Raw genomic sequence first — 12084 nt, forward strand, 5'->3', positions numbered from 1 at the left:
TCCCTAAGGCGCTGTCTGTGGACTGGGCCAGAGCTACTTCCGGACCAGCATCCAGGTCCACTTCACGACCAGGTGGTGTTGAGGTTGGCTGACTTACCCTCTCTCCATCACATTTTCCAGGAAGGGGTGGCCAGTCATGGTGGTAGGTGGGGACGTTGTTGGCAATGAATGTTGGGTTTTCTTGAGCAGATGCCAATGTATTGTGTGTGTCAGGGGTTCTGGCACAGAGGGAGACGTGCACAAGACCGCCACGGCAGCCTCTGGTGGATGTTTTTGCGTTTTTCAGGGGAGATGGGCACAGTGTAGTTATCAAACACAAATTCAAGTCTTTCGGTCTTTTCGCATCGTTAAGCAAGTGACACAGGACTGAATGTGGGCTTAATGAGATAGAAGGGTGCTCTTTCTTTCTGTACGTGTCTCTCTGTGTGCACATGCGCACTTAGCGTCCAGGTGTGAGGAGAAGAACATCAGGCGCCTTCTCATTCACTCTCTACCCCCTGCCCTTTTCTTTGATACACAGACTCTCATCTGGACCTTGATTCAGACAGCAGATCTGGCCAGCAAGCCCCAGGGGTCCTCTTGCTTCTGTCTCCTCGGCGCTGGGATTACAGGTGTGCACCAGTTTGCCTGGGTTTTTATGCTTATTCTAGGGATGTAACTCAGATCCTCAGGCTTATGCTGCAAGAACTTTGGCCACTGAGCCCCCTCCTCAACTGCTTTATCCAGGGGCTAAGTGCCAGCAGATAGTTCCTTCCATTCTTGGAGCAGGACTTGAGTTTAGGTCTTCACTGAGGTCATGGTTGTCTAGCTTAAGTCCAGGGACTATAACCCAGTTGTGTAGAGTTTCTAGCTATTAACAAAACCTCCTCTTTATCTCAGAGCTTGCCTTTGTCGAGAAAACTCAGAACAAAAGATGGAGGAAATGGCAAAATCAGAATGGTCAGGCTGCCTGAGAAGTTTGCTAACACAGTCCAGTCCCTCAAGACCCAAGTCTTCTTAGGAGTTGGGTTCCCAGAACTGATTTGAGCTTAGCACCCCTCATACCACAGCAGATTGCCGCTTGTTTCCATCTGGAAGATTCTATGAGGCAGACTGCCACTGTGTGTGTCCACTGCAGAAGTTACTGCTGCCACCAGCAGGACATCAACAAACAAAACTAGGCTCTTGGCCACCGTGACACATTTGAGGTGTGCGGTATTTGGGAGACCTGAGTATTCTACATGTGGCTGATGGAGCAGCACCAAGACAGACAAGTCCCCTAATTCACAACTTTGGCAAAACCTGGAAGCCCATCAGCCAGAATTGCAAAGAATCCCTTGTGGGGATGACAGACTTGACAAATCAAAACTCATAATACTCCATGAAGCTGGAATTCTAAATAAATGTCAGTTTAACATTCTGCATGGTAGGTGGAAAACAACTGTACTTTAAAATACTAGTTCTTCCCTGCACACTGTTGACGAGAATGTAAATTGTACAGCCATTAAGGTAAACAGTATAGAAGTTTACTTAAAACATTAAACCATCACTATCGTATTACTGTGGATTTAATGTGTCTACTTCAAAGTTCCTGTTGAAATGCTTGCAGTGCGATTCTGATAACTGAGTCCAATTTCTGGAACCCATCTGGAATGCCGGATGCAGTGGTGCACACCTGTCATCCCAGCACTTCCACAGAGAGATGGGAGGTGGAGACAGGAGAACCTGCTAGAAGTTTCTCGTGGGCAGTGGTAAAAACAAGACACCTTGTTTCTAAAACAAAGTGGAAAGAGAGAACCCATCCCTGGAAAGTTATCCTCTGGCCTCTATACTTGAACTCTGACCTGCACAGTCCATACTAACATACACACAAACACACACACACACACACACACACACACACACACACACACACACACGGCCTGAGGGGTAGATCCAGGATTGGAGATATGGCCCTGTGCTTAAGAGCACTAGCCCCTCTTCCAGAGGACTTGGGTTCGATTCTCAGCACCCACACGATAGCCCACAACTTTGAGTCTGTAACTCCAACTCCAAAGGAGCTGATATCCAATTCTGGCCTTCTCAGGCACAAGGTATGCACACGGTTGGTTCAATAGACAGACACAAAGGCAAAGCACCCATGGATTTTTAAAAATTTGAATTTAAACTTAAAAAAGGGAAAAGTTAAACTCATTAAAGCAGAGTAGAGTGTTGCCATCAGGGGCTAGATCCGAGATGGTGTAGGGCAACACACACATTTCAGTTGGACGTGAGCAGTATGGTAAAAAGAACTTTTACGCAATATGGTGACTAACCACAGGGATCAACAGTGTGCTGTGTGCTTAAAAGCACTGAGTAGATTGTGAGTGTTCTCACCACAGACGGAGACAGTGATGTGGACTGAGTCACCTGTTAGTTAGCTGGATTTGGTCATTCACTGTGCATACTTACTTCAAAACATCTAGTCAAATACCACAAACATAAGTCACTTTTTTCAATTTAAAAGACAAACCATAAGACTGGAAAGATGACTGTGTGGTTAAGAGCATGGGCTGCCCTTCCAAAGGACCTGGGCACCCTTATAGCTGATTGTAACCATCTGTAACTCCAGTCCCAGGGATCGGACACTTTCTTCTGGCCTCCTCCAGCACCAGGCATGCACATGGTGCACAGACGTACATGGTTCAAGAACATACATTGATGGGGAATTTCCTTCTGTATATATGTTTCTCTTATTGTCTGATGAATGAAACACTGTTGGCCAATAAAGCAGGAAAATGGGTGAGACTAGGAGATGAGGAGAATTCTGGGAATCATGGGAAGACAAAGTTGCCATGAGGTTCCAGGAGGATATAAAAAGTTAATTAAGACAAACTAGTTTTGAAGTATTCATTCTTTATCTGAAATTCAAATTTAACATTACATATTATATTTTCTTTGACAATCCTAACAAGTACAGATGCTTCCGAAAAACTTCTACAGAGGGTGGAAGTGAGAGGAAGCCCAAGCTAATGCCCTGTCCTTTAAAATATATAATTAGCTCTAGAGGTCTTACTGTTGAAACTGCTATTTATTTATGCTTTCTAACTTGCTATTTATTTCACTTTCTTTCTTGTTTGCAGTGTGCTCTGCCACTAAACTACATCCTAGCCTTGAGGTGTTTGCTCCAGCTGCAAGATGGGAAACCTCAAGGCACTTACTGGACAAGGACCGAGATGGCCACCTCCCCAAACACACTTTCTGCAGACAGCCCTGGTGGCTAACAGTTACCAAGCCAGCAAAGGAAACCCTCAAAAAGAAGTCATGTTGTACTAGAATAAGTAAGCCTTCAAGTCTCCTTTGTCCAGAGGCAACCCAGTGGCTCACTGACGAAGCATGGCCGTAGTCCACATAGCCCACAAGTGCAGAATACTTCACCCAGTGAACGGCTCAGCTTGTGTGCCCTTCTGCCCTTCTGCCCGCTTGGTCTCTGCACCGGGCCTATGAAGAGAGGAAAAACCCGAGCAGCAAATATCTCCTGTCACTTCCTCATTCCCCCACTCAGAGTATTTCCCTGAACCTGTTTGCCTGCCATCTGGGCCAGTATTTGGTGGGGAAAGTAATTTCATTTTCTTTCACTGAGATGAAGCCCACACTACAATTAATCATGTCTTAGTGGAAGAAGTTAGTCCATCATAACTTCTTGCACTGCACCTTTCTTTTGTTCTATCGCCTCCAAAGAAAACACCTCAGCCATTAAGCAGTCAGGCCCCAACGATATATGCCTGGTGTCTTCAAAAATGATGAGCGTGGGCCCTGTGGGTCAGAAGGAGCAGTGAAGGGGAGAGAACTTTGAACTCTTGTCTTAAATCAATGCCTGTCTTTTGTTGGTTCATAACACTGAAAACTGTCCAACCCAAGAGCTCTACAAAAACAGTTACAGGGTAACAGTTGTCCCTGCTCCACAGAGGAGGGCACACTGTGTGGCAAAGTTTGCCAGGCACAGCGCAGAAGCCACTGGGCTGTGACTACAATGGCAAGCATGAGAGTAGGGTGTGAGCTTAGTCACAGAGCACATTCTTGGGGAATATAATAAGAAATGAGGTTAAAACAAAACAAAACAAACAAACAAAAAACACTCTTAACTGGTCTTGAGTTTCTGGGTTCAGAGGAAGCAAATGAGTCACTTTGGGGAGGGAGGTGCCCATCTCTCTCCCTGTCCAGTGAGGGAGTCAATTTCTTCTCAAAGCAACCCTTGACTTTCTTCTAACAGCAGGAGCCAGCCTTTGTTATTGTGTATAAAATCTGGTGCAACCACATTTTTGGAGACCACTGTCACTTCCTCCAATGCCCTGCTTAAAGCCATTTCCCTATTATCCCATTTGGTTTCAGCTTCCTGTATTCTTTTCCTGCCAACATGGGTCATCCAAAGCCAGCAGCTTCTGGGAAAGAAACAAGCCTGCAAGGGTAACCCCACTTTGTTAAAGAAGACTTGGAAGTCAGTGTGGCGCTACCCCAAAAGGGATGTATGAAAAAGAACAAACCAAGAGGGCAGCCCTCTGAGGACAGCTGGAGCTGCCAGGGTTGCTCAGAGTTGAACTGTCCTTCATTGAGAGACCTCTGATAAAGGTACAGGCCCTATGGTGAGAGACATAAGAGTCTGTAGGTGTCACCTAGGAGATGTCAGATTCTATTCTCTGTGCTTCACCCATATTAAATCTTCCAAGTGTAGGCTGGAGAGATGGTTCTGAGGTTAAGAGCATTGGTTGCTCATCCAGAAGCCCTGTGTTCAATTCCCAGCAACCACCTGGTGGCTCACACCTATCTATAATGGGATCTGGTGCCCTCTTCTGGTGTGCAAATATGAAGACAGAACACTGTCTACAAAATATATAAATAAATTTTTAAAAAGTCATCCAAGTACAACAGCCCTGATAGCCTATGATTTATGGGGCTTTCTGCCCAGGGTGGGGGTTGTCCACAATGGATTTTGACCTACATCCACCAGACTCCAATAAGAAGAAAATGGAGCATCCTCTTCTAGTTTCCCCCCAGGTACAGTCACCATGGGACACAAAGCAGCTCTGCAAGGAACAGAGAATGGAGAAACACATCTGACCCCTGAGCACACTGTGCCCACAATTATCTTAAACCTCTGTTAGCACCGCCATGCTTCATGAGGTGAAAGTTGCTGTCCACTGTGCTGAGGCCTGCAGACATTTTGCCTGGGTATCATTGAAGATACTGCATTCATATGAGGGCTCTGAATAAGCAAACCTCTGTTGTTGGTTTTGTTTTTGCTTTTTTTGTTTTGTTTTGTTTTTTTACTCCTTGCTCTTTGGGAGATTGCCACCAGCTCCCAAACAAATACATAGAGATTTATTATTACTTATGCATACCCAGCCTTAGCTTGGCTTGTTTCTAACAGCTTTTCTAACTTAAATTATCCCATTTCTCTTTACCTATGTTTTGTCTCTGGACTTTTCTCTTTCTCTATTCTACATGTCTTTCTTTCCTTCTTATTCTGTGGCTGGCTGTGTTGCTGGGTGGCTGGCCACTGGTGTCCTCCTCTCCTCTTCCTCTCCTTCTCCTCCTCTCACTCCTAGCTCTTCTTCTTCTCTATTCTCTCCACCTGCAAGCCCCACCTTTCTCTCTCTCCTCCAAAGTTATTGGCCATTCAGCTCTTTATTAGACCAATCAGGTGTTTTAGACAGGCACAGAAACACGACTTCACAGAGTTGAACAAATGCAACATAAAAGAATGCAACCCACCTTTGTATCATTAACAAATATTCTACAGCATGAAAGAATGTAACACGTCTTTAATTATATTCCACAACATATCTTCACTGGGCAGGAGCAAACCTTAACACAACTGTACAAAGACATAATCAGGGTGCCCTGATGGAGAATCTCTGGGTTGGGGGGGTCTGGAAAGTGAGCATGCTTCCAACCTTTTGACACTGTATCATGAAGATGTTACTCAAGTTCACACTGAGTAAACACATAATTGAGGTTTTAAAAAGCTCGTGTTTGGGCTGGAGAGATGACTCAGAGGTTAAGAGCACTGGCTGCTCTTCCAGAGGTCCTGAGTTCAATTCCCAGCAACCACATGGTGGTTCACAACCATCTGTAAAGAGATCTGGTGCCCTCTTCTGGCCTGCAGGCATACATGCAGGCAGAACACTGTATACTAAATAAATAAATAAATCTTTAAAAAATAAAGTTCATGTTCAATAAACACATAACCAAGGTTTTAAAAGTAGGGCCTGTGTCTTGTAATGTCTTAAGCATATTTTTGTTGGATCATGTTGCTAGTCATCCTTGGTATCATGTAATTCACAGGCTGCAGGTTGAGCATGCCCTGGGAAGATAAGGAACCTGCCAGGGTAATGTTACCACCTTTCGGTTTGTAAATTCTAAAGTTTTATTTTGATTTTGAAGCAACCTTTCACACATAAGTCCAGTCTGACCTCAGACTCACTCTGTATCCTGGGATGGCCTCAAATGTGTGGTAATCCTCCTGACTGAGCCCCCAAAGTGCTGGGATTCCAGGCATGGTCCACTATTCCTGGATTAATAAGGCTCTTCTTAAGCAAAATGGCGGATGCCATGACTCTCCTTGTCTCCTGTTTCAAATAAGGTTATAGAAGGTGTGTGTGTATGTATGCATGTGAGCCTGCATGTCAATGCATGCGACCCTGTGCGTGTGTGCATGTGTCCTTTGAGGAAGGGTTAAATAGCCGTGTGCAAATGAGTCACTGTCTCAAGGGGGCATTGAGAGTCACAGGGTTTAGAAGAGGGATAATGAGGGGCAGCTGGTTGTCTCATTGCTTCCCTGAAATGCTTCCGGAAAGATGAGGAGATTAGCTGTTATAGTGAATGATCTGCGATGAGTCCAAAAGAGGGTCCCAGGAAGTAAGTGGAGACTCACCTTTGCCTGGCCCTTCCATAGTGGATGGGCAGAAAAGGAGAAGAGAGCAAGGGGAGAAGGAAGAGGGGGAGGGGGCGGGACTTGCTCTTGCCTCCTGGAGTAGCCTTGCTTTCATTTCCAGATCATCTAAAGAAACTTTTAGCTTCACAAACTGGTTAGCATGAGCATCGTGGTTTTGGGGAGTGCCCATGCAACATACCTGGGTAGGGCTAGGGTGAGGCTTTAGTGGAAGCAATAGAGAAGACATTGTTCTAAGGACTGGACACAGGCTTGCTTATATCTGGAATGACCTCAGATAGCCATGCAGATGAAGCTTCAGGACACTAGAGGACGCCATTGGCACACAAATGGTTTTCTGGGCCCACATGGCCTCTGCCCATCACACCCCACACAACTTTCTACCCTCTGACTTCTTGACTGTTGTGCCTTCTATTAAATGTCACACTAGCTCAGTGTGATCTTTCTAGTCTTGAAACAGGAAGAGCGACAGGGGTCAGCAGCTTCAGTTTTCCCAACAGACCTCACCTTCTAGGAGTTCCTCAGTATCAGTGGAAGCAGAGAGACAGATTCAGGTTAGCTTGGTGGGAATGTTAAGAAGCGGGCGGGAAAGCTACATGAGTTAGTAAGAATCTGAACACTTTGCAGAGGTGTGCATCTTCTCTGTACTCTACTATACAGAAAGAAGCAGCTTGTTGGAATAAGTGGTTCTCAACCTTCCTAATGCTGCAACCCTTTAATACAGTTCCTCATGTTGTGGTGACCCCCAACCTTAAAATTGTTTGCATTGCTCCTTCATAACTGCAACTTTTCTACCATTATGAATTGTAATGTAACTATCTGATATACAAGATACCTGATATGGAATCCCTGTGAAAGGGATGTTCAACCCACAAGTTGAGAGAAACTGCCTTAAATGCTATGAAATTTTGCTGTTTGCTTAATAAGAAGTCTCTGGATAAGGTAAATATCAAATTAGTCAATGTAATACCTCAAAAAAGCCAATGGTTTGAGTTCTTTACAAACTCCCATGATGGTCTCATTCAACGGGTCAAGTCCCACTTGGGCACAAGATGTTAGTCGTTGTTCCAGATAAACACAGAAACCTTTGAATGAACAATCTCTCCCTCCTTCCTTGTGTTTGTGTGTGTGTGCACACGTGTGCACACATGTGCACATGCAAAGTGAGTGTGTATGTCTGTGTTGAGGCATATGTGTGTATGAGTACATGTGTATGTGTGTGTGAATGCACTAGCATGTGAGTGTGCATTAGCACAGACAAAAAAAATGCTCCCCCAGAAAAGTACTCCATAAAGAACACAACTTAAAACTACTTTTAAAAAGACTAAAAATCAGTGATTCAAAAAATAAGGCATTTATTTTCTTCATGTGAACCACTCAATGTATGGAAGGCTTCCATTGTGTTATTCTGCTATTTTTTCCAGGAACCATGGACTTGTTTAGAGTTGGATTACCAATAATGACACCTCCCAGTCCCTAAAAAGTGGAGCGTGAGGGAAAGTAAAGAATAAGTGGTTTATCTATTAAATCAGGGTCTGGACATGAGACTCGGTATTTTAACCCATTTCCCACCAGCCAAAACCTATATTCACCTAGCCATACCCTACATCAAGAGAGGCTGGGGATTGCCACCTATATCTGGGCATACAGACAAGCAGACACTTGTAAGTTCCTCTCTAAGTCAAGTGTTAACACAGTCTGTCACATGAGTTTTTAACCAACAAAGTTTGAAAATATTCAAGAAAAAAGTTACATGAACTACACACAGAGACACTCTTTTCTTTCACTCCATAAACAGTATTTTCATGTTTAACTATGGTGGTGTGATAGGACATCTAGAAATGACTGACATATACTCAAGGATGTGTTCAGATGGCATGGAAATACTCTACCCCTGTATCTTAGGGGCTGGGTCATCTCTGGATTCTGTTTTGACAGGCTGCTCTTGTACTCAACATCCTCCTGCCTCAGCCTCTCAGACACTGGGGGTGATACATACACTGAGGCCATCTGAAGATTCCTCTGTCCATCTCACACCAAGGGGCAACTGTGAGTAAGGAACTTCGGGACAGACTTGTTTTGTTTTCCAAGGCAGGGTTTCTCTATGTAACAGCACTGGCTGTCCTGGAACTCTCTCTGTGGACCAGGCTGGCCTCAGACTCAGAGATCCACCTGACTCTGCCTCCAAAGTGCTGGGATTAAAGGAGTGTGCCACCTTTGAACACAAATTTGTTGTCGTTGTTTGACACAAACTGGAGTCATCTGGAAAAAGCTCAATTAAGATAATGTCTCCATCAGACTGACCCATGGGCATGTCTGTGGGACATTCTCTTGATTAATGACCTAAGAAGGACCTAGTACACTGTGGGCAGTGCTACCTCCGGAAAAGGTGGCCTCAACTTGAGATTCTGCCTTCAGTTTCCTTCCTTGGATTCCGGCCTTGACTCCCTTTCATGGTGGACCTTAAACTGTGAGCAGAAATAAAGAATTAGTCCCCACTAATGCTCTGTGTACATAACAGACCCCTTGAGGGATTTCTTCAATGCAGAGTCCAACTTTTCACAGAGGAAAAAAAAAAGAGAGAGCACCTTTCATGTCTCTTCCAGGTGCCCTCTGTACCCCAGTTCCCATGGGTTCCCCAGAATCCCACCTCTTTCTCTTTGTCCCCCATTTGGTGCTGGCTTCCTGTTGTGATTTCCTTAGTGATTTCTTAACTGAGTTTTGTGACCCAGACTCTCCCCACAGGCCTGTGAAAGACTTATTACGCTTTTATCAGTTGAGACCCATGTGCCACTCATTTCCTGCAGGAACCCTGGCTGTCACATGACCTATACTATTTTTTCTTGCTTCTCCAACAAATAACCACAGACGTGGGCTTCAAAAAGTCATAAGCTGATTATCTTAGGGTTCTGGGGATTGCAACTACAAAATGGTTGTGACTTGGTTAGTCAGGGTGGTTTGGTGAAAATAGAAGAGCATCCATGTACTCGATTTAGGGTAGATTTAGGGCAGGCACACAGCTTTTCCCTTAAGTCCGTTCAGAGACCTGGTACCCTCTGTGTTGTTTCTCTGTAGCTCCCTGACTTGCATGCGGCTCATGGCCAAAGTTGGCCTGCTGCTGCAATATCGGCACTCCAGACTGGAGAAAGCAAAGGACACAAGGAGCATCAGCCTCTTGATAAGGACATGGCCCTAAATTGTAGGTGCCATTTCCACTCTTCTCCAACTAGACAGAATCAAGCCACATGGCCACGTGTAACTGGGAGGGAGAGTAGGAAATGGAAAGACATGGCAGATAATAAGGGACTTGCACTAATTAAAGGGAAGAAGAGAAAATGGAAACGAGGGGACAACTGGGAATCTCTGCCACATCCTTTGCAGCTTAGTTTTCTCATCTAGAAGATGAGAAGGCTGTTTTGACAATTGAATGTAACACACAGCCAAGGACAGAACCATGTACTGCACCTGTGTTCAAAGTAGTAGTGAGAAAGTAGTCTATGCTGCTACCTATGGGATTGCCTCTCCTCTGCCCTTAGATTAAGATAGAGCTTGAATAATCCAAGCATGGTGAAGGGTCCTCCTATTTCGGTGGTTCTCAGCCTTCCTAATGTTGTGAGCCTTTAACACAGTTCCTCCTGTTGTGGTGACCCCTGACCATAACATAATTTTCATTGCTACTTCATAACTGCAATTTTGCTACTGTTATGAGTCATAATGTAAATATCTAATGTTTCCAATGGTCTTAGGTGACTCCTGTGAAAGTGACATTCAACCCCCAAAGGGGTCACGAATCACAGGTTAAGAACTACTGTTCTGGGTGGGGGGAGGGGAAGAAAAGAAAAGAAGGAACCTCTGTTCTGTTGCATGTTGACTATCTCAGTTTGGCTGTTTTAAAGATGCAAAAATAGAGTGAGCTAACGGTTACCCAGAGAAGTTCAGACCCTCCAAAGGAACTGGAGAACTCAATAGCATCTTTAGCAGTATCAAGAGGTTTAGCTTGAGAGGGGGCACGGGAAGGAGAGAAACTGAAGAAAGATTGACAGGGAAGAGAAGAGTCAGAAAATGAAGAGACCAATACCACTGTGTAAGTTAGCTATCTCCCCTCCTTGTGACAGGGCACTGTCATTTGCCTTGGCATTATCAGAACACAGGAATCTACGCCACTGTTCCGTGACAGTTTTCTTGGAGTTTCTCTGTGGATGACCAATACAGCTAATTGGGAAAGCCATACAAAGACTAGCAGGAAGGCACTCACAGGGAATAACTCAAAGAAAATATGTTATCAGGAGGGGTGAGAAACCTCCTGACTAGGTTTACAGGTGGGCACTAGGACTGACTCTGAGGGTTCATATATGGATGTCTTAACACTCAGTCTAATAGGGCCTTATGGGAAGCTGTGAGGATTAACTGAGGTCATAGGGCATGGCCTATGAGATGGTGTTCTCCCAGAAGAGCAAAAAAAACTGGAAACAATCTCTTTCCCTGTGTAGCTAAGAAGGCCTGTGAGGATGCATGGCACAAGTGGCTTCTGAAGCAAGGGGGAGGCCTTGCCACATACTGTCCAGCCCCTTGAACATGGATTTGTTGTTGTTGTTGTTGTGGCTTGACACAAACTGGAATCATCTGGAAAAATCTCTATTAAGATAATGCCTCCAGAGCCGGGTGTTGGTGGCGCACGCCTTTAGTCCCAGCACTCGGGAGGCAGAGGCAGGAGGATCTCTGTGAGTTCGAGGCCAGCCTGGTCTCCAGAGAGCCAGGATAGGCTCCAAAGATACACAGAGAAACCCTGTCTTGAAAAACCAAAAAAGCCTCCATCAGACTGACCCATGGGCTTGTCTGTGGGGCATATTCTTGATTAATGACCTAGGAAGGACCTAGTACTGTGGGCAGTGCTACCTCTGGGTAAGGTGGCCTCAGCTTGAGATTCTGCCTTCAGCTTCCTTCCTCGGGTTCTGGCCTTGACTTCCCTTCATGGTGGACCTTAAACTGTGAGCAGAAATAAACAGTTTCCTCTGCAAGCTGCAGCCTTCATTACAGCAACAGAAGACAAACTAGAACAATGGACTTCCAGCCTCTAGCACTGAGAGAAAATGAGTGTGTTTAAGCCACTTAGCCTGGTGTTTTGTCATGGCAGCCCGCATGAAGAAATATGTATTAAGTGGAGAAAAGCAGAA

This window comes from Cricetulus griseus (genome assembly GCF_003668045.3).
Source record: "Cricetulus griseus strain 17A/GY chromosome 1 unlocalized genomic scaffold, alternate assembly CriGri-PICRH-1.0 chr1_0, whole genome shotgun sequence".
Lineage (NCBI taxonomy): Eukaryota > Metazoa > Chordata > Mammalia > Rodentia > Cricetidae > Cricetulus > Cricetulus griseus.